Raw genomic sequence first — 22,312 nt, 5'->3', positions numbered from 1 at the left:
GTCAGTGTAATTTACAGTTAGCACCCTATGGCCTGCCTCCTTTGGAGAGCACACAGAAAATGGCAGGTAGTTGCTTACTTGTTTATGTTCCAGTTATGTGGCAACATCATCAGAAAAAGTACATGTGGGGAAAAAGACACGGTTTTGTCGTCTACCAATCTGATCACGCGCCTCCCCTCTCCTCTGCTGTGAGACAGTGTGAATCGTGTCCTTGGTGAAAGAAGGTCACCTGTGGAACAGTGTGATCCTGAAAAGACTTGGGTGTCACAGACCCTAAACATGAAAAAAAAAAAACCATCAAGCAGATGATAAGTAAAGAGGAAGAGAGCACATCCGGGAGCGTGTTACATTCACAGCTGCAAATCGCATCCGTTGTTTTCATTCTCAAAGCAAGGCCAGATAGAAGCAACTGATCTCTGATAATTTGCTGTTGGTGTGTTTGAAAGTGAGGGGCACAGTGCGTTGCGTTTGTCACGTGCCATTGATTGGCTGAGAAGACACGTAGCGGCACTGCGGTCTGGTGCAGTGGGGGCGGGGGCGGGGTGGGGGGTGTTCTGTGCCTCGTCCCACGCTGAGACGTGGAAAGGTAAACACGCGCAGGTAGGGTAGGGCGGAGTTGGCATTCTTGGCAGCGGAGGTGCTGATCTTGTAGGTTTCTCAAGGAGACCGGGCGGAAGAGACCCGACATCGTCAGCGGACCGCCGTTTCATCTTAAACGCCCCGAGAAAATCTGTAAATCGATGCGAAAGAACGATGCGTGCGCTCGATAAACAATTCACACCTCTGCCCGCATAATTACCTGTAAACAAACATCCTGCGCCAGACCGTGTCGCAGTTGGCGGGGCAGCCAGCACTCGAACCCGTACGCGAACCCTCCCGTTTGGGCCGGAGGGCTTGATTCAGTGCCGTGACACTTTCTGCACTTCCCCCCCCCCCATCCCTGCCTATAACCCTCTCTGCTTTCCCTTGTTGGAATAAAGTGAAGAAATGTGAAAGGAACTGGGCTGCCTACTTTCCTTGCTCTCCTTTTTAAAAAGCCGCTTTCACCATTGAAGGCCACTTTAAAAAAAAGATTTTTATTTCCCTCTTTCAGTAGCCTAATGTGACCGGTTGGCTTTTTGAAAGGGGAGAATTCTGTGTGAAGTGTTGCTCGTGATCCGTCAGATGTCGATAAGCGCTCATTGTTTTTTTGTCGTGCTCCGGGAAGCGAAAACAAAACCTCGGCCAGATAAGCCGCTCCGTTGTTCGGCCGGCTTGTGGGAGTCTCGCCGTCAATCGGCTCTTTGACTCCCCTCCGCGTCGTCGCCGGCCAGCGAGCGTCGCCACCCCTGGAGGGCCCCGACAATGGCGGGGATTGTCGCGGAAGGCTCCGGAACCCGGCGCGGTCGCGACGGACTCGTGGCCACCTCCGGGCAGCGGGTGGGGCCCGAGACGCGTTTGCTCAGGAACGAAAAGCAAGGCCCTGTTCATTAAAGAGGGGGCGCGCAGATGGGGCGCTCGCCGTCCCTCCCCGCACGTGTCGCCGCTGCGCCTCGCATGTTCGCCGCAGGGCCACTCCCAGCCCCGACCGCAGAACAAGCCTGCTCTCTCTAATCTTTCTCTTGTCAACACAAGAAGCCCTATTCCGCCCTCTGAACCCCATGTTCATAAGCAGAGGAGTTTATTCCATATGTTCGGGGAGTTTGTTGCTGCCTGCAGTCTGTAATTGTTCCCCTCCTGAGTTGGGATACTGTTTCCTTGTTAGTGCTGTTGTGTTTGCCCCCCCCCTTCCCCAACCCACACCCCACCCCACCCCACACCCCATTCCTTTTGTGATCTAATCAATAAAGACTCACAAGGTCAGGCAAGACTCCAGGAGCCCTGCGTCTGGAATGTCATGATGATGGACAGTGGTAGCTCATTTTAAATAAGTGTGATTCTTTTTTTTCTTTTTTTTTTTTTTAAAAAGCAGAAATCTTCAAAGCTTTATATACCTATTTTTTTTTCATTAAGTCACATCCCTTCTATATTTTTGGTGTGAAGAACAAAAATCTCACCTTAAGGTGGCTTCTCTCTCTCTTGCTCTCCCTCTCTTTCCCTTTCTCTCTCTCGCTCTCATTCCCTGCCTGTCTCTCAGTCTCCCTGCCTCTCTGTCTGCCAGCATCTCTCCCTTTTTTCCCCCTCTTTCTTTCTGTCACTGTGATTGACAGTCATTGTGACCTTATCAGCGAGAAGCTATTGTGTTCCTTTTCTCTTCCTCTAACTTTCCTCTGCCGGTGCCCTGCGCTTGCACCGCGCGCGGCCCGTCCTCTGTGCGAGACCGTAATTACATTGCGCTCCGGAGCAGGTAGGGCAGTCATTTCCTGCGTGGCGTCGCGGGGAAGCGGCGGCGCGGTGCTGCCGCGGCGTCTGGGCGGCTCTCCGGGGTCTCGTGACAGCCGGCCGCGTCGAAGTCATTCCCCGCTCCGGCAGAAATGACCCTTAACTCCTGTTGAGGAGTTGCCAGGCGATGATGTGATGGAGCACTCTCAGAAGAGGGAGTCTGGGGTTGGGGGGGGGGGTGGGGGGGGTTGTGTGTTTAGGAGAACAGCTTGTGTCCTAGCTGCCGTGTAGCGCATCGGGGAAGCTTGTGTCCGTAGGGGAACTCGGACATGTGCCTTGATTTTTAAGGTGCTAGCCCCTGAATTGATGCAGGTATTCACTTGGATTTCGGTACAGAGATGCTGGGCTCAGTAACGTACCAGCGTTCTTGCCACGTGGACGCAGAGTCACACGGACGCAAGCGGAGACACGTTGTTACATGACCTTTGCAGGCTTTTTGCTGGAGAAAGGCAGAACAGCGATAGTCGGCCATACCGCACAAGACGCTGGCAAGATCTCGGAGTGTACATTGGTGTTTTACAATGCTGTCACGTGGCTTTTGTGAAGTTGGTTCCTTAACCTCTGTAGTGCAGTAGTAAAATATGTTGCAGTATATTTTTAAGTACTTGTAAATGCAGCACTAGTGTCCGTGAGGTGTGGCTTGTCAGTTATATGGCCCGTATGAATGTGTCAGTGTTGGGAAAACATGACCTTACGGTGTAAGGTGAGAAGGCTGTAGCTGACGCTTATCCTCCCAGAAAAAACTGCAGAAATTGGCATCTTTTCTCGATGGCGTTGTCTTGTGTTTTCAAGATCAGATCTTCAGGGCTCAGCACCTGCTCTTGTTGTCTTCCATTGTTCCATGAAGAACTTGCTGGAAGCCTGCACGCCCTAGGTTTAATGCAAATGAACAGCAGATCTCCAGTCATGTTTCCATGCAATATGCTGAGAGATCAAATTCTTTGCGAGAGGCAAAGTATGTATTTTGGGGAGGGGGGAGGGGTTATACCCATCCGTGTTCCACCGTTCCGCACAGCCTCCATGTATACAGACATTCTTTTTATAGACGCTTTCTGTATTTCACTCTTCAGTAAACCAGGCATCAGACATGAACCAGGAGCCTTCTAATTATCTCGGAAGAAATGGAATCAGATTTTCTATTGGAGGAGAGTTCACAATGGCCTATATTTTGCAACATCTTTTCATACTCGCAAGTTTGGTTGTCGGATTTATTTTAATTGTTTATTTAACCTTTGTAAAATACGATACATACAAGACATATGTACATACATACACTTACAAACGTCATTGTGGTTCGAGTTTAAGAGATTTAAAAAAAAAAAAAAAAAAAAATCTTTTCTTTTGAAGAGTGTTTTGAAACGATTTTTCGGCAGAGACAAATATGTCATTTTGGGTGAACTCAACCCTAGGTCTTCGTGACCCCCTCAGAATCCCCTGAAAGCTTGCACATACATTTGTCCTGTCATGGTAACAACAGAGATCAGGTTTCACTAAAGCTAGCTACATTTTTCCCCCCACTCACCCTAATATACTTCATTAGTTGAGACCATAGCAACTGCTTGTTCTATAAAAATCCTGCCTGGATGTCTTAGTCCATTTAAATGAATTTGGGTAAAGTATATTTACATATAACAATGGAAGCAACATTACAAAAAAGTGTACTTTTAAAAAGGCAGCGATGAATAAAAGCAAATACGTACGATTGCAGACAGCGGTATCAGATGTAAGGCTGTGCGTTTGGTGTCACAGTACATGCCTAATGGTGCAAGCTTTTTCTGCTGTCTGACAAAGATCAGTGCATCTTTTGCAGCTGTCCAAATTGAATTTTCAGCAACAAAGCTAATGCTGTACCCTCCCTTTACCAATTTGTTTGGCCACGTCCAACAGTGAGGCCTCACGTTCCCATGAGTGTCTAAGAAGCTTATTTTAAATGCATATAGTTCCAAAATGTGGCAGTACTTTGTAATAAAATATTTTTTGGATTATGTAAGCGTTTCCATTGGTAGCCATTCAGTCAGTCCATTACTCACACAGGCCTACAAATGTTCTAATTAGTCCTGTAGCGCATTTAATTTGAGCAGCTGGCCACCTCTTATCAATGTTTAAATAACATTTTCGTGAAAATATTTCCGGTTTGCGGACTTTTAATTTGCATTAGTCCCACAGAGTACTGGTGAAGAGCGAGTGGGTGTGGCCAGAATTCTGGCGTGAGAGGGTGTGGCTTGGAACACTGGCGACCGGAGGGGAAATGGCTGGAACTCATTCAGGAAGAGGAGGCATGTCTGGAACTCAAAGTGGGTGGCTTGCTTGGTGGCTCCCCAGTTTCGCCTGGGTCTCAGCCGGTCCTCATTAACTCCAGTGCGTCTTCAAAGGCTCTAATCTTCGGCGATGTCATCGCTGGGGCGGCGAGGCTTGAGCGGGGGGGACATCGACTTCCCTTCCCTTCATCGTGCCAAGACCAACGTCAAGACCAGTACGCAACTCCAAATTATCAGTGTGAATGCGTTTGCATGATGGTTCGTGGCCTTCTGCAGGACAGGGTCCTTGGAGAACAGAAGTGTCTGACTTTGACGGCGTCCAGACGTTCTGGGTCCTAAAGTACAGCGCTTCCTCTTGTAAACCTGATTGCAGTGTTAAACTGAAATGACGGTCGAGGGGCCTGTGCCCTTTCTCTCAGTACCTCTGCGGTTTCTCAGGGCGTTTTATTTGTGTGGGTGTGCCTCATTTCCCCCACCCCCTCCCTTCCCGAAACCCCTCCACCGATGGTGAGAGCTCAGAGGCCAGGGTTGTGCAGTCATTGCCGGAGATAAACTCATTGTTCTTGGCAGCGCAGAGGCACAGCTGGCAGGGAGGTCCGCATTACACAGAAAATGCTTATCTGACTGATAATGTCATCATTCCCAAGGCTTTGTGGACTGTTGTCGGGTCGCTAGATGCTGGAGCTTTGCCGACTGCCCAGAGTTGTTGTACAAGCATCGTATCGCACTGCTGTTCACAGCTGAGTGGGGGTGGCGGGGGGGGAGAGAGAAAGAGAGATAAGCAGTTTTCCAGCTGCCAAGTTACAGCAGTACTACTGCAGGCTCGGACCTGTTTTACGTTAACTTTTTTTCAGGGGGGGAAATCTTTTTTTAAAGGTAAGCAAGTAAATTGTTTTTGTTGCACCAGCAAACATTTAGGGCGCTCCTGATGGAGTCGTTTGTCTGTCGCTAATGTCTTCGCTCTCGAGCATAAGGTTCTTTTCTTTAATCATCCTTTAGCTAATTGGCTGGAAGTGACAGCATTATGAATCACCGCTCGCGCCGTATCAAGTTGCCTGCGTGTCACCCATCCGTGCAAGGATCACTGCCGCTGAAGTGTGCGCTCTCCTCTGATGCTTTTTCCAGTGAGCCGGTCATTATTCTCTATGCTTCAGGAGAGGCGGTAGTACAGCAGGTCTAGCGCAGATTGGAGGAGCGGTCTGTCACTTGGTGAGAACAGCTGGTTGCCTGAGGGTACCTGGCGCATTGCTGAAGACCAGTTTGAAGTTACCCTAGCCTTGGCGGGCTCAAAGCAGACCTGTCCTGCCGTTTCAGATTAAACTTTGCCGCCTTAAATATGTATCCTACGCACAGCTTTCGTCTGCTCCTCTTATTTGTCCTTAGAATGCTAATTCTGAGGCTAAGCTGAAACCAGACTGAAACGCATGCATTAACTAGCGGTTTTCTCATGAGGTTAATGAACGAGCAGATTATTGTGCAAATGTAGTGTGGGCAGGGAGTAGCATTTTCCACACTTCTTCAGAGTATGCGGTGAGTTAGCCAGCATTTATGGTCCTCCAGTAAATCTGTTGCGAATGACTCAGCTGCCTGACACACATTCCTGTGATTAAACCTTCTTTGCTTCTTGAATACCGATATGTTGGGCCTATCGGTAATTGCACACTATTGCCTTACTAGCCTGCAGTTCCATACATGTGTTGCAGCGTTTGCTGTGTATTATTATTTTGTGACTGAGTATTATTATTACACTAGTTCAGAAAAATGTAGCGGAGCTTGCTCAAACCAGGTGTTTGGCCATGACTCCTTTTTATGTTCGAGCAGTGTCATTTTTCAGCGGTCTATGTGATTGAGCTTTGTGTTTGTTGGAACCGTGCGATTCTGTCATGGGAAATGTAGTTCGGTATGGCAAATACATCATGTATCCTGCCCCACACTGCAACCCCCTCCCCCTCACAGACAGACAATATATAAAGACAATGCATTCTGCTTGTTTGGAGTCCATTACAGGCCTTTTTAGGCGGTTTTAGTCATATCTCTAAACCAGTCAAGAATTTCTTTCTGTTCCAACAATATTCTGCATTAGGCTATGTTATTCTGTTGATTTTAAAAGTTTGTTTGTAGTACGTTATGTATTTTAAAAAGCCACTTTTTTGCAGTTTGCTTTTATATCTTTCCTTTTTTAACACTATGTCCTACATTATAACACAGCTGTTTACTTGCAGCCTTAAAATGTTTGATTAAAATGCTTGCTGTTTGCCATTACAGAGACGTGTTCAGTAATGTTTTCTGTGTCAATATGCCTTACTTCAGTACTGACAAGTGTGCCAAAGCAGTGTTTGTGCAAGAAAACTTTTCTCAAATTTTTGTCTATGCGTTTAATTCCAGTGGAAATGTTTGCTTTGTCTCCGAAAGAGTCCAAAAATGTATCAAAATGTCTGAAAGACCTTGGGAAAAAAAATTAGACCTGACCCTTTCTTGGAAACGTTATAGCCTCAGAAAAGAATGTGTGGACGGACCTCAGAATCCCTCACGGTGTCATTCTTCGTTGTTCATGGCCGAATCTTCGTCGGGCTTGTCGTCATGTTTCTTTTGGCCGCACCTTGATCCTGGGACTATAAATACTTTCGTGTGTGCTCATCCAGGGTTTTTTAAACTGCCGCGACGGAACATTCCGGAGGTTTTAGCGCTGCAGGCTTGGGCGAGTGACGGCCAGCGCTAGGTCCCCCGGGGAGAAACGCGGGGCGCTAATGATGCGCTCTTACCGGAGAGCTCAGCCGCCGCCGCCGCCGCCGGGGGTGGGGGGGGGGATGGCTGACGGCCGGCCGTTCGCGGCCGACCCCGGGGTCGCCTTTAAAGCGCCGTTAGCCGACAGTGGGGCTCGTTTGAGTGAATAGGCGCCGTCGTAAGGCGGGCTGCGTGAAATGCGGAGGTATTCCAGGCATCCGAGGTGGATGGGTGGGATGGGCCCAATCCTATGGGCGGGGGAGTCTGATAGATGTGTGTGTGTGAAAGGGGTGGATGTACTCGGCTGCGTGATGCTGAATGACTTTAAGCTTTCTCCCTTGTTGAGGGCTGTGGTAAATTAAGGTGTGGATAGGGAAGTAAATGGTAAATGGACTGCATTTATATAGCGCTTTTATCCAAAGCGCTTTACAATTGATGCCTCTCATTCGCCAGAGCAGTGAGGGGTTAGGTGTCTTGCTCAGGGACACTTCGACACGCCCAGGGCGGGGTTCGAACCGGCAATCCTCCGACTGCCAGACAACCACTCTTACCTCCTGAGCTATGTTGGGTGGGCTCTAAGCTCCTCCCCACAGCACCCTAGTGGGATTATGTAGCCCGTCTGGAGCCCTGTACAGAACAGTGGTCCAGACCAGCACCGGTAGCACGCTAAGCTCTCGGTGAAACACGCTTTCAGTGTCTAGTGTATCGGCTTCCAGACGCTCGTTTTAACCTTGGACGCGGACAGCATCCAGGATCCTGCTGCAGTCTGCTCCCCGCCTCCCTGGGGTCCCGTCTCCCTGACCCGACCTCCCTGCAGCAGCAGCCGCCGGCCTGCGCCATGTCTGGGGCGGGGGAAGGGGGGTTGGCGGGGGGGGGGGGGGGGATGGTGACGTCATCGGGGTCCGCCTCCTGCGGACGGTGACGTGTCGGTAAAAAAAAAGCTGCGGCGCAATTAATATTCGGCCGGTCGGTGGAGTCGCGCGGCCTGGCCGCGTTCCAGGACTCCAGCCCGGTCCTGCTCCTGCCGCGCTTCGCGCGTCTCGCCCGCTGCGTCGCTCGCGGTAACGCTCGGCTCCTTTCGGATCCCGCCCCGCCGTCGAGGTATCTTGGCCCTCTGGGTACAAAACAGTCCCGGGAGGAAAAAACAAAAAAGCGGACGCGAAGCTGATTCACAGGGCTTATTTAAAGCAGCAGGCATTGTGTGATCACGCCTTGGCTTTAAATATATCCAAGGGTTGTTCCAGGAGGAGGAAAAACCAAGAGAAAATGTGTTGGGTTTTGTGTTCTGTGTTTAAGCAACAAACCTTGTTGCGGTTGTTTTTTTTTTTTTTTTAAATAAATGCTTGCTTTGCCCAACTATGTTATCTGTGCCAGAGATAGGAGAATCTAACCTGCTCTGGGGTTTTGCTTGGCTGTCTTTAAGGGGTGAACTCTCACTTAATCCTGGTCCTTGCGGTACCCTGCTCAGAACTTGTTTCTGCACAGCCTGCTGCAGCCGAGACTCTTTTCCTGTAAAATAAATGACTCCGGCCCGCATTCCTCCTCCTCCTCCTCCTCCTCTGAGCAGAGCCGAAAGGCACGTCCTGTCCCCAGAGGAAGGCCCGGGTTCCGGACAGCTGCAGCCAGGACGCGCGTTTCCAGAAGCCGCTCCCGGCGCTACGCGCTAGCGCGCAATTAAAGGGCGGGCGACGTTAGCCCGAGGAGAGCAGATGCGGCGTCTGAGCTGCGCGCCGTTTCGTCGGGACGTCTGCGTTTTAGGTCCTTCCAAAAAAAAAAAAAGAAAGGGGGAAAAAAGCTGTGTTTTTTGCGATCCGGTTCCTCCAATCGCGGGCCGAGAGGCCGTGAAGAAAGCCCGCCAGGCGCGCCTCAGACGGCGAAGCTAGTCCAGCTCGGCGGTTTTTGTGTTTTTGCCCGACCCTCATTAGCAGCAGTGCAGAAGGGCTCCTCTCGGGTCCGGTGGCTCGGGCGAGGCTCGGGCCCCCAGGGGCCCCTTACCCGGAGGGTATGCAGCTGCGGGCCGGGCTCTCGTTCGTACGGACGGGGCTGGCAGCGTCCCAGCCCTGTGAGACCCAACTCCCCCCACTCCCCCCAAACCCACCCACCCCATCCCTTTCCCACCGTGCCTGCATTCCCCGGGCGCGGCTTGGAAGCCTGCCTGTTTTAGAAAAACAACCGTCTTCAGGCTAATTTTCGGAGACGGGAGAAACGGGAGTTCTCTTCGAACTCTCGAGGCTCAGTCGACACCCGGCCAGCTGCCGCTGCCAGCCTGTAATCCGCTCCCCCTTCCCTCAGCGCTCAGTTTCCCTCCTTTCCTGTCTTTTTGTTTCAGATTTTTTTTTTTTTCCCCCCTCAATGATCTTGCTCTCCTGTGCCTCATAGAAAGAGAGAGAAGCGGAGTTTGAGAGCGCTGGAAAATGCTGACTCGCCGCGCATTATTGGCATGTCGTATTTCCACTGGCAAAAGCTGGCTGAAGGATGAATTTCCACCGCCTAAATGTTTGTGCTTCTCTGTGAATGCACAAGTCATGCGTAGCGTCTCTTTGTGGCCCAGATTTGGAGTAAATGACCCAATTCATTTGACCGGGCTTGTTTTGCTACCATTAGAATCAACGGCAGATGAAAATTCATCAGCGATATTCATGGTGGCCACCTGTGATTAGTTAGCCATCTACCACAATTAGGATAGTATTCTCTGGTCCCTCTTCACCTTCTGTGACCTTCTGGAGACTTAGCTCTTCTGACTACCTACTTTGGAGTCTAGACCTGTTCCAATCTGACACCAGCAGCACAACCTACTGGTGTTTGTTTCTTGCCCTGATTGTTTGCCACTGGTTACCATTACTATTCAGTTTACCCTGGACACATGCCAGGGGAGTTGAGTTTTAGGGCCTACTTGGGTGGCTCTGTTGAATTCCAGTTTAGTTTACGCTTCACGGTGCTTTGCGCCTTCTTGTTTGGCTTTTCTGTTTATCTGTTTTTTTTGCTGTGCTGGAAATGTCCTTAGATAAGGGAATGCGGGAATAAATAATATAAATAACATTTTAATGTGAAATGTAAAAAGTCCACATGAAGACTGCATTATTGATCACATGGACTCAGCAAAGAGTAGTGCAAAGTAGGCTTATTCTAAAAAATATTTGCAAGGCATACTGACTAATCTGTCTGCTTTGTTGCCATAAGAAGCTCCTTTGTCGTGTTGGGCGAAGGGTTTCTGGGAACTTGGAGGCATGTCCTGAAGCGGTGTAACATCTATGGTTTTCCAGGACTCTGAACCCTTCTGTGCAGGGTCAGGGGGGGAGACAGACGGCTGAAATTCGAACTTGTTTTGAAACGTTATCTGGGGTCGCTGCCTGTCACCTGTCTTGCCAGTCCCTTTTTTTCCCCCCCGTGGGAGCGTCTTGATCTTCCTTTCCCTTTCACTCTCTTTCAACCGCCCTCATGTCTGTCTCTCTATCATTCCCCCTTTGTCTTCTCTTGTCCCTCTATCTCTCTGTTCTGGTCGCATGCTTTCAGTGAAGGGGTAGTTGGTCGTGTTTGCATACAGCATTAGTTCTACAGGAGTGAGTTTTGTAGTGTGGGGTGGGTGTGTGGTGGTGGGGGGAGGAGGGTGCCTGCACACTGTCACACTAACCTGCAACCTGAGGCAGGAGGGGGGTCACATAAAAGTTCAATGCTTAAGTATTGTACCATAATAAAGTTGACCTACATGGCAGGGTGGTGGTGGGCTCAAAATTAAAATACATATATATGTATTTGTCATACGAAAACACACTTAGTTTATTCACTAAAACACTGGTCGTTTTAACTTTCCAAACCGAATTGTACCACTTTTCATTTACCTTTTTGTTCCCAATTTGGAACGCTTGGTCTTATTGTTGAGGCCTGTCCCATCCCTGCGATGTCCTTTGTCACTTCGGGGGACTCACACTTGCGTTCTCTGTAGTGTACTCTGCCAGCTGCTGCTCTTTTTCATTCTTCAGTCCACCAGCTGAGCTGCACGGTCATTGCCTGGAAGGCTATGCGTCATACACGGGTGTGCACGGTCCGCAAGAAGGACGCTTCCGGTTGGTCAGGCTGCAGGTGCTTGTCCAACCGGAAGTATCGATACTGCGGACAAAATCCGGCCCCCCTTGGGGGGGGGCATTGCGGCTGATTATGCCATGCCTTGTGAGGCCGCCAGCTGTGGTTGCCGCGGACGTGGACCGGATTCTGTTCCTGAGCATGTGGTTTGTCACTTCAACAAGAGTTGGCCAACTTTTTTTATTAGGACATTCCCCCCAACTGCCTTTTTAACGAGTGTTTATATGTTAAAGATTTAGTGAAATTAACATGGATGCTGTTTTAGATTGACTCAGTAGCTTGGCCATATCTCTGGTTGGCCCATCACACACACACACACATACACACACACACACACACACACACACGCACACGCACACGCACGTGCGCGCACACTCACACGAGCATGGCTGAGCGAAAAGGTCAAGTGATTGGAAGCAGACCCACGGGGGGAGGAATGCATTATTAATCGACCTGCGCGTAGTCCGTCATTACGCGTCTGTCAATCACCGGGGCTCCCCATTTATGTACGCGTGATTGAGAGGTATTAGTGCACAGTCAACCGCGCTAATCCTGTAGCGGCGAAGCACTGTGGCATTTAGCAGCCGTGCTCCCTGCTTCATGGCAAGTGAAGGCCAACACGATTAATTGAATTGCACACAAAAAGGGAGTGCGGCGCTCCTTAAAAGGCGACCCCGGACTTTCCGGAGCCTGTACCTTTTAGGTGTGTGACAAGACAAGTCAAGACTCAGCCGGTCATTACCATTCGTTTCGGTTTGGAGGCAGAATCCGACAGTCCGGACAGATTCTTTGCTGACAGGCGAGCGTGATGGAATGGCGAGCTCTCAGCGCTGTGGCAACAGGCTGACTGGAGCCCTTGCGGATTTGAAACCCGTGGATTTTCTGAACATTTATCAGTGCTCCTCAGTTTGTCTGCCTGCTATGTTTTTTGGGTGGGAGGAATCGTGAGAAAAACCCGGTTGGCTGAAACCCACACTATGAAATGGATGGGCTTGCCTCCCTCGGCTACGGGGACCCTGTCTTAGCTTTGCGCGTTCGTAAAATCCTGAAGGAGCGGCTTTTGGAGGCTTCGCTCCGTCGCACGCCTGCGAACGACTTCCCCGATTTAAGCCGAGGGGCGTTAAAAGGGACGCAAAGTCGAAATTAGAAGGTGTTTCATTAGCAGGGTGTAATAATATTCATGCGGCTTGTCGTGCAGCCTTTCACGCTGACGAAATGCTCCGCGTGACCCGGATGCTGTGAATCGGGGGACCGCTCTTGAGATGTGAGAAGACAGGGTGACATGCATTGAGGTGATGAAAACCCCCGTCGCTTGGATTTATCGCCTAGACTGTAGAATGTTCTAGAGGTTGCGTTCCTGTTCCCCGCAGAATTCTGTCGGTTTAAGCTAGGTGGTAGCAGTTTAGCGCCCACCCATCCTGGTACTTGTTAATTCAGTGTGCCGCGTGCACAGCCGTTCTATCCTCAAGGACCGTGGCTGTTATTGAAGTGGTGAAATAATTAGATGGCCCATTGACACACAGTCAAATCCAAACTCTGAACAGTAATCTATTTGTATTTTAAAACGCATGGAAAATTTTACATTTTTTTCTTTTCCCCCTTAACTGTCTCAGTCATCATATCAGCATAGCATCTCAATCAGGTATTAGGCTACCTCCTCGTGTCAACTAAATGTGGTGCTTAAAACACATGTAAGACTTTTATTTTGAAAAATGGCTTATGTTAAAGCAGCTGAAGTCACTTAGAAGTTCTGTAGAGAAAGTCTAGAAATACTCTTGAGTTGAACTTCAGGGAAAGTGTTCAGCCGGACATACAAGGAGGCTCGCGGGGGCCGATTTATGTGCGTCTGTTGTGAAGGGGCCAATCAAAGCCCCAGCAGCCAAACTCAGCGTTTCTCCTGCGTAGCGGAGATAGCACCGCTGCGATAAGACTGCTGAATTTGCGATTTCGCAAGGACAACGGGACTGCCTTGCTACCCGCACCTCATCCAACCGAAATCCTTTGCCCGGGTTGCTGATTTCCTCGGTGCCTTTTAAAGAGAGTGATGGCTCCTTGGAGACGGGCAATCCTCCGAACGCTCGGTCCCTTCCCGGCTTCTCTCTCCCCCTCTCTCCTTCTCCCTCTACCTCTCTCTCTCCCCCTCTCTTCTTCTTCCTCTACCTCTCTCTCTCTCCCTCTCTCTCCCTCTCGCTCTCCCACTGTCTCTCTCTTCCTCTCTCTCCCCCTCACTCTTTCTCCCTCTCTCTCTCTCTAGCCCTCTCTCGCGCCCTCTCTCTTTCTCTCTCTCCCTCTCTCTCTTTCTGCATTCTGCCAGCAGCCTCCGCTTCGCCCCGTGCAGACAGCGAAGCTGTAAACGGGGAAAGGCTCCGATGGGCTCCTAATTGTCTCTGGCAGCTCTCCTTATCTCCCCGACTCTCCCTCATTCTCAGTCCGCCCACAGGCCTCCGCCGCCACGCTCCTAATGGAAAACTTTAATTAGCAGGTGCCTGGCCCGGGCCCATTGTGCCAGAGACTAGCGCGGGGAAGAGGAATTTTGAGTCCGCCCGCTCGCCAGGCCCGCCGATGCAGTGACCCGCCCGTCCCCGATACGGGCGCGTCCTTCTGCTCCCCAGCTGTGCCGCACGTGGCTGGATTTTGTTTCCAGTTTTTATGCAATAAATACGTTCAGTAAAAAATGAACTCAGTTTATGAGGGCGCATTGTGTTCCATCAGAGCTGATTTGAATACTGAGCATTTCGCTTTTCAGTTTTGGCCTATGCAGTTTAGTTATAAGTTCTATATATATATATATATATATATAGATGCTACCTAGCAGGCACTTTTATCCAAAGTGACATATGGTATATGAATTCATATATTTTTCAGTATATGTGGTCCCCTGGGTTCAAACCTTTGCGTTGCTAGTGCGATGCTCTACCAGCTGAACCATAGACCTACAGTCCAACCTCAGTGGAAGCTAGAATTGTGTGGAGGCAAAGTGTGAAAGCAGGCCCTTGAGGTGGGCAGAGACGTTTACCCTTTCCTTCCATTGCCACCTGGCCTTGTGGTGCGAAACGTTTCGGAATGTCTCGACATCTCGTTCTCCTTGGTTGACCTTGCGATCGTGCAACATTTCTGGCTAGTGTAGTTTGAATATGTTCACGTACTTGTGGGCTCTATCTGGTGGTGATATAGGTGCTTATGACCTGTAACGGTGCTGTAGTGGTATTCATTACTGTAGCTGTGTGTGCATTCTGTTCTATAGCCTAGTTTTTGTTGCCTATTCCTCTTGGTAGAATGTAATTCTTTGCTCACACAAAGATCACTCACAATCTTATTGTATTATTGTATATGTATTGGGCTTTTTGTAAGTTCTGAGTTTGTTAATAGACTAACTATACATTTCTTCTGCTTTTCTTAAGGTTGAAGCTGTTGCCTGAAAGGTGGACCCAACCTAGCTGATGTGAAGGCATTTCTCTACAGTGTGGAAGTGGCTATAGACTTCCAAAAGGTAGTTATCCTGAGCTCTTGTTATTTCCTTTCACTGTGAGCTGTGTCTGGCTTTTAGACCATGTATTCTGCAGTAGTGCAAGGTTTAGTACCTTGTTTTAGCAAAATTACACTGTTTCTTTCATCCACAAAAGAATCATCCACTTTGCTTTCCCAAGTAGGCCCGTATGACTTGCGCCACAGAGTATAGTTTTATATTTCTGTTGCTCCTTCAAACTCCTCTCACATGTTCTTTCCCACAATTCCTGTGAGGAGGAAATACCAGAACCTAATGATATCGGTTGCCCGCATGCAAACGGCAACAGAGTACTGTGTGGATGTGTCCAAAAACAGAAGCTGTGAAGTGAACGCCTAAATGACTGGGTTTGGACTGAGGAGAGTGTTTTGGGAGTGTAGTTGAGATTCCATATGCATTCCTTTGGGTTGGGCGTGCTGTGAGGGCCGTTATCCGGCCCTGTCCTAGCCCCTGACCCCCCCCCCCCCCCCGCGGAGTAACGTCCGCTGTGCACTTCCCCTCATAGCGGCTTTAGCGGGAAACGCGCTCGCCGCTCGGTGTCACGTACCGTGGGAGACAGCCCGCTCGGTCAGTTCCACCCAGCTCTGAATTATTGCTGAGCTGCCTATGTTCGTTGCGTAAACGGTTTGGTGTGTGTGTGTGTGTGTGTGTGTGTGTGCATGTGCGTGTGTGTGTGTGTGTGTGTGTGTGCACATGCCGTTGCAAGTTTGAGAGTGTGTGAGTTTGTGTGTCTGTCTGTGTGCATGTGTTGTATGCGCCTGTTTGTATGTAGCCTATACTTTTGTGTGGTTGTGTGTATATATGTGTGTGTTTGTATGTAGCCTATACGTTTCTGTGGTTGTGTGTATATCCCTGTCTGTGTGTGTGTTTTACAGTGACTCCTCCTTCAGGCCAATCTGTTCCCCTTGCAGTTGTTATTTCCCTCTGCAGACAGAACGGTGCTGGACGCAGAGAGAGTTTGATTGTTATTCCAGATCCTGCCCGGCCCGGGCTATTGTTCTGTCCTCGCGGTGGTCGGGCCTCTTTTGTCTGCATGCTCGTAGTCCGCCAGCACAATGGGAAGCCAGTCCTCCGTCTCTGGAAAGTTCTTTGCCTGGATATAGCCAGTGGTTAAAGATCTGGAAGGATTTGAAAGGAATGTAGAGTATGGTTTTGGAACTGTTTGCCCGTGCTTCCATTGTAAACATTTCATGCTTTAAAAGCATTTTACCGGCTGTTCCTGAAAATCTGTGCGAGTGACATGTACTTTACGGGGTTTTGTTTCCCCCATAAGTTTTTAAATGGAAGATAAGCTGGCTGACATTAGAGACTGATTGTCGGAAACGTGGTATTTTTGCGTGTCCCTTGGCTGTTGTCCACGGTCTTCTCCGGGCAAGCTTAACGTTGGGAGACCACAAGCTGTGGACAAGGCCAACAAAAGCCAGATCTCTCTCTCTTTTCGAGTGTAAGTCTGGAAGATTTTGCCGCGGGTTCCACACTGTTATGAACATTCAGAAAAAGCCTTGAGATCGCACCGTGGGCCAATATTCTTTGTCTGGCGCTCTGGAGTTGCGTCCAGAAAGCAGTGATTGGGACAGGACTCACAGACCTTGGCTGAAAGAGGCGTACAGAAACGCTTGAGTCTTGTCCCACCTCGAACGCCATTGAGAAACAGCTGGGCTCTATCTCCAGTCTCAGGGGAGATGACGCAACTCTGAAATCGGTTGACCAGTGAACAGTGCGACCACTCCCAACTGTATCCTCTTACAGCCAAAGTCTGCATGTCTGAATATTTTATTTTGACTTTTTTTCTTTTTTTTGACACGCTGAAGAGTTGCACGTGAGCTTTGTTAGCTGATTCCTTTTGAGTGTTTTTGCTCCATATGTTGGATCTAATTGCTTCTCTTAGGGATGACAATTTTAAGTTTTAGAAAATGAATGCTCATTTTGTGTGTGCTCGTGTTAAAGGGTAATCTTTAGCAAGAGAACTAAAGAGAATGTCTTCGGAGGACAATCCTCGGAGCTGTGTGTGTTTTTTTTTTTTTGTTTGTTTTTTTTTTTGTCTCTTCCGGAACCTTCCGCAGAAGGCGTAGGGCTGCGCATGCAGCTGCGGGGCCTCGTTGCGGTCTGGCGAGAGCAGCGCAGTTTTTATTTCGGCCCGCTCCGGCTCGGCTCCAGCTCAGCTGGATTTTTCTTCTGGGAAGAGCCAGTCTCGCAGGCGAACTGCCCCTCTGCCAAGCGTCTGTCACGGCCACCTGATGGATGGAGTCTGTGCGCGTCCTCCTGTCCCCTTCGGAGCTCTGTGTGTGTGTGTGTGTGTGTGTGTGCGTGTGTGTGTGTGCGTGTGTGTGTGTGTGTGTGTGCGTGTGTGTGTGCGTGTGTGTGTGCATGTGCGTGTGCGTGTGTGTGCGCATGTGTGCGCATGTGTGCGCTCTGTGTGTGACTGTGTATCTGTGTATCTTTGTGTGTGTGTGTGTGTGTGTGTGTGTGTGTGTGTGTGTGTGTGTGTGTGTGCTCTGTGTGTGACTGTGTATCTGTGTATCTTGTGTGTGTGTGTGCATCTGTGTGAGTGTGCATCTGTGTGGGTGTGTTCATGTGTGTGTGACAGAGAGAGAGAGACATCTCTGAAACAAAAATGCCCAGTCATCCTGATGACACAGTGCATGTCTGTTTTGTCTGCGTGAGTGTGTGCCTGTCTCAGTGTGTGTGCGTCTACAGTACATCATGGACGTGTTCGTCTCAAATTCGTGAGACCCCCCCCCCCCCCCTTGGAACACATTTGATGTTAAATTAAATCAGTGGGTCAGCCTCTAACTCTGAGGGGTTTATTTTTGTTGCACAACTTATTTGCAGAGGGGATACGGTGTCAGCAGACGGCTATTTTTGACTGGAGTGCATGACTTTTGGAGATGGCTTGATAGGCCGAAAGGAAGCCGGTCTGTTTTCATAAGGAAAGACACAGAAGCACGCTTATGAGGCACACTGCGGCACTGTGCTGCCATTATCTGTGCTGCCGTGTCCTGTAACGCTCCATGTCAGCATAGCCTGTGCTTTGCTGTGGACTGAAGGAACTCAGTATTTTGTAAAGGGGTACAACATTGCTTCTCTTTTATGATACGGTTATGCTAAATTAATGGTTTGGCAGGCTTGGCTGAAACGGTTTTCCGTGGAGACCCGGTTTTGGAGACACAGGGGCCAGCCAGCTGTAAGCCATTTTCTCTGCATGTTTTCTTTTGGGGGTGGTGGGGTTGAGGGGAGGGGGGGGGTGGAGGAGGTGGTGGTGAACATAAATCGGGTTCAGATTCCAGATTTGGAACTGGCTGCCGTGCAAAGCATTTGCATTACGTTCAGGTGAAATACTGTGACTTGACTGAGAGGACCCGCTCAGCCAGAGAACCAAGGCATTCATTCTTGGTCAAAGACTGTTGTTTTAACAGTTGTTTGGTTTTTGGTTGGAGAAAAAAAAAAAAAAGTTGTACTCCTACCTTGTGACTGCTCGTGTCTGTTCCTCAGAGAGCTCTCACGTGACCGACCCGAATTTAGGATTTGCATATATAGGTCAGGTCTCGTGTTCTACTCTTTTTTTCCCCCATTCATCATTACTGACAGAAGGAGACGGAGGGTGCCGTATGCAATCCGGAGTACCGTACCCTAATTGGAGGGAGAGTGCAGGCGGAGGAGCTGAAAATAGCCGATCGGACGTCCCCCCTGCTTTATAACGCATTCACGGCGTATTCGGTGAAACTGACGCCATGACACGCTGTTTTATTTCTCTTTATGTGCCACCGTAGTGCAGCATTGCAGTCCTTTTTTATGGCTCCTGCAGGTTTTTTTTCTAGCTGCGTTTCAAATGACTTGGCCCCTCTCCTCTCGCTGGCCGAGGAGGTTGAATTTGTCCAATTAAGTTAAATCAAGCGGCTGGATCTGGCGGTTTTCAGGTGTCTGGCTGGAACAGAAGCCCGCGAGGCACTGCAGTCCTCCAGAACCAGGGGTTTTGAAGGAGGAAGTCCTCGTTAATGTTTTTGCGCGGGTCGGTAATTGAAAAATTCTGTTTCAAAATTACACGTGACATTAGCATTACCGAATGGGTTTGTTGAAGTGTGAAATGTACGGCGGGAAGGTTTTTATTCTGGGCGAGCTGCTAGCTTTTCGGCGGTCGCTGACCGCGGAGCGAGTTCCTCGGGTTTGGAACCCTCAACCCTCGACCGCACCGCATGATGGAAAATTTCGTTAGCATGGAGGTTTTAACGGAGTGTGTGACACTGGGACCGGTTTGTCAGGTGCAAGGGGGGGGGTCCCGTTTGTCATCTTGCAAATTTGCCAAGCGAGTGTGATTCATCCTGCCCAACGCGAGAGGGAAGTGCCCTGATTGGCAGTGAGGACATGGCCTTAACACAGAGAGCGATGGTTCATGTCACCACGGTAACAGAGCTGGCATTGCTCATACTGGACAAGTAGCAGCTTGTAAATATAGCCTCTCTGTTGTTTGGACAGCGTTCTGGAATCTGAGCAGAAATGTATTCCTCTTAATAAGCACCCCAGTAGTACAGGGTTCTGACAGATAAGTGAAACAGATTTTTTGTATTTTTTTCTATAGTATGTTCATACATTGCAGCATGTGCTTAGAGAATGAAGCTGAACTAAATCTGAACTTGAATAGATTTGAAGATAAAGTGCTCTGTTCACGGTGGAGCAACTTCCCCAAAATTGTTATCCATTATTTGGGTTCCAGGAAGCAGGGAATCACAAACGTAGTGTGTTTAAGTGTTTTAGAAAGGCAGTAGAATTTCGTCATAAAACACTTTACTTTGCTCGTTGCTGCTGCATTAGTCATTGTTTTTGTGTTAAACCGGCAGGCACATGTGGTTGGCTACTCATTGCCACACTCACCATTCCTGACCACAGAAAGGAAGGCCTTATATTATGGCCTGGTCTTGTGGTCATCGGATTAAACAAACACCAGAGTGGTAAAGTAAACCAAGAACGGTTCTTTGGGTTTTAAAGAGGCTAGTGACAGCACTCTTAGAGGGAAACTGTTTTATTTCCGCATTAATGGAACAATGGTATTTCACTCCTGTCCAAACTGCACTGGTACAGGAAAGAGACTGATTAATAATAACAGAGATAACCTATCAGTAACAAAGAGATGTCAGAATACATTTTATAAAGAAAGCCTTACCCCTGCGTGGTTAAGTAAGAAGAGTTCCTGTGAAGACGGGTGCTAATGGAGCATTCTCAAGAATACTATCACTTGATTGTGGTTGTCATGCGCATGCTCTGTTGTGATAGGGAGAAGGCCATCTTGCCAATGATTGATAAGCTTGGGTGATTGTGGAGCATTATTGGTCAATCACCCGTTTTAAAGAGGCACAGTGTTCCTTGATGAACCCACACCTTTACATGTGTACATTAAGAAGCTGCAGATGGGTATGGTTTCCTATCAATAAAAACAAGTGTCTGCTTTCTGCAACGTCAGCCACCCGGCCCTGTGTTATCTTATAAATGTTTACATTGCATTAATGTTGATCAGGGGTGTCGGTGCCAGACTCCATCCCTGTAGGACTGCGGTCTCTTTTTGGTATGTCTCAGCAATCAAGTGACTCATTGAAGTCGTTAATTGACTAACGATCTTGTTTTCATGTTGCACACGTCCTTCCAATTGAAAGGAAGCCACAGAAATATGCAGGCAACGTGGCCCTCAGAACTGACAGCAGTGTTGTTGACGATTAATCCGAGCCATTTCTGTTTCGCGGCTCCAGCGACCGCCTCCATTTTTGTTTTCGGGTCATTAGGTAAGTCAGCAACACCACCCGTAACAATGGCGGTCCCGTAATCCTTCAGTTTCCAAACGCTCGCAGCTGGGCGTGTCAGAGCTCACGGAAGACCTTCACCCAGAGCTGGGGTCAGCACGCGCTCGGAAAACAACAAACACCTCTGCTAATTAGGTTTGCCTTTCATTTGGTCTTTACTGGCCGTGGCGGAGGCAGACGTCCAGCCTCCTGTTTTATTGTTTCCTTTCCAGGTTAGCGAGTTCTCGGTGATATGTGTCTTTGACCTCCCTCCCCACAGCCCGAGGCGTCTCCCAGCTTGAGCCGGCTCTGCTTGCTGTGCCCCGCAACACTGGCTCCAGATTCACTGTCCCCGGAAGCCTTGTAGAATATTCTCATTATGATTCTGCATGCCACAGTTATTTGACAACACTGGGGGGAGAAAGGCTCTGTGGAATAAACCTAATTTTTTTTCTTCAATTTGCTATACCTATATTTATTTGGTTTGCTTCTTCTTTTTGCAAACCGAACAATTTTCAATTCAGAACCTAAAAATAGAAGTGAAAATTTTCAAACGCCTGCTACTGGTCCTATCTTACAGGCAGCATAGCTGGCTACCAAAATGGTGGGAAAGAATGAAAGAAGGGGTCTGTTTCCACAGCTGCGTGAAGGAGGACCGAGAATCTGTCATGCCTGGTTAATGATTCTTGGCTGAGAGGACATTTCCCAGGTTGCTCTCATTCCATTGTTTGGTCTCTTATCTCTGAGGCCTACACCTTGTGAGCATTTGTGTCTGTTCAAATACGGGATGCATCCGCAGGGACTGAACCAGAGCTCCTGCTGTGGGTACCCTGTTTCGATGTAGCGCGTTGGTCGGAAAACTTGACTTGAAAATGGAAGCTGTCAGAATTAATCCCGTGAGCTACATGATCACATACTCCTAACAAAGCGCATAACCTGCATGACCTCAGCAAATATCTTGCTGCATAAGTGGGCATCATGCGTGGAAATCATGCACCATTGTGCAACAAGCTTCCTGCAAAAACACAATGTCTGTAATGAGAATCAGTGAAGATAGGGGACCCAGAGTACAGATAAGGGAAACAGGTCTGCTGAACAGTGTTTCTGCTGGGAGAAGAGTGCTCTTACAGAGGAATACTTTGTGCTTGTATGTACATGCTGGTGTGTTGCTGCAGGTCCTCAGCCACAATGCGGTTATGTCGCTTAGCAAGTGTCAGTCTGGATAATTGCCAGTAAACAGAAAAAAATTCTGTAGATTTTTAAAGCAGCGAGCACTTCTGTTTCTCTGTATATGTACTGTATACTGTATGTACGTATGAAAGCTCTTTCATTAAAGATGCTCCCAGAAGTCCCCTCAGGTGTGTAATTGCTGGCGCAACGGGTGGCAGAAGCAGAGCTGTTGCCACCCACTGGGTTGCCTGCTGTATTCGCTGTGGTCACCTGTATAGGTGAAGCCGCTTGATTGGCTGCGTTGTGCACCTGTCAAAACTACTTTGTCGCTGGAATGACAGGTACAAAAAACTAAACAAACAGAATGGCCTTTCCGCGGGACGGGTGTCAGAACCATCGCTTCGAGTGGGTGAGAAATGTCGACTTTGCAAATGGTGGAAAAAAAG

General features: G+C 48.9%; 1 protein-coding gene across 9 annotated transcripts in view; it reads left to right on the top strand.

Moving 5' to 3' along the window:
* apbb2b (amyloid beta (A4) precursor protein-binding, family B, member 2b) overlaps positions 1-22,312 on the top strand; it is a 106,513-nt gene that overhangs the window by 2,985 nt on the left and 81,216 nt on the right. For all 9 annotated transcript variants that reach the window (XM_035425841.1, XM_035425840.1, XM_035425839.1 and 6 more), the window contains exon 2: positions 14,825-14,913. The gene's annotated coding sequence lies outside the window, so the exon portion shown is untranslated. The remainder of the gene's footprint in view (positions 1-14,824; positions 14,914-22,312) is intronic.

The sequence above is a fragment of the Anguilla anguilla genome, chromosome 7 (assembly GCF_013347855.1).
Source record: "Anguilla anguilla isolate fAngAng1 chromosome 7, fAngAng1.pri, whole genome shotgun sequence".
NCBI classification, from domain to species: domain Eukaryota; kingdom Metazoa; phylum Chordata; class Actinopteri; order Anguilliformes; family Anguillidae; genus Anguilla; species Anguilla anguilla.
Note: the sequence above shows the minus strand (reverse complement) of the source record. Positions and strands in the feature narration are given on the sequence as shown.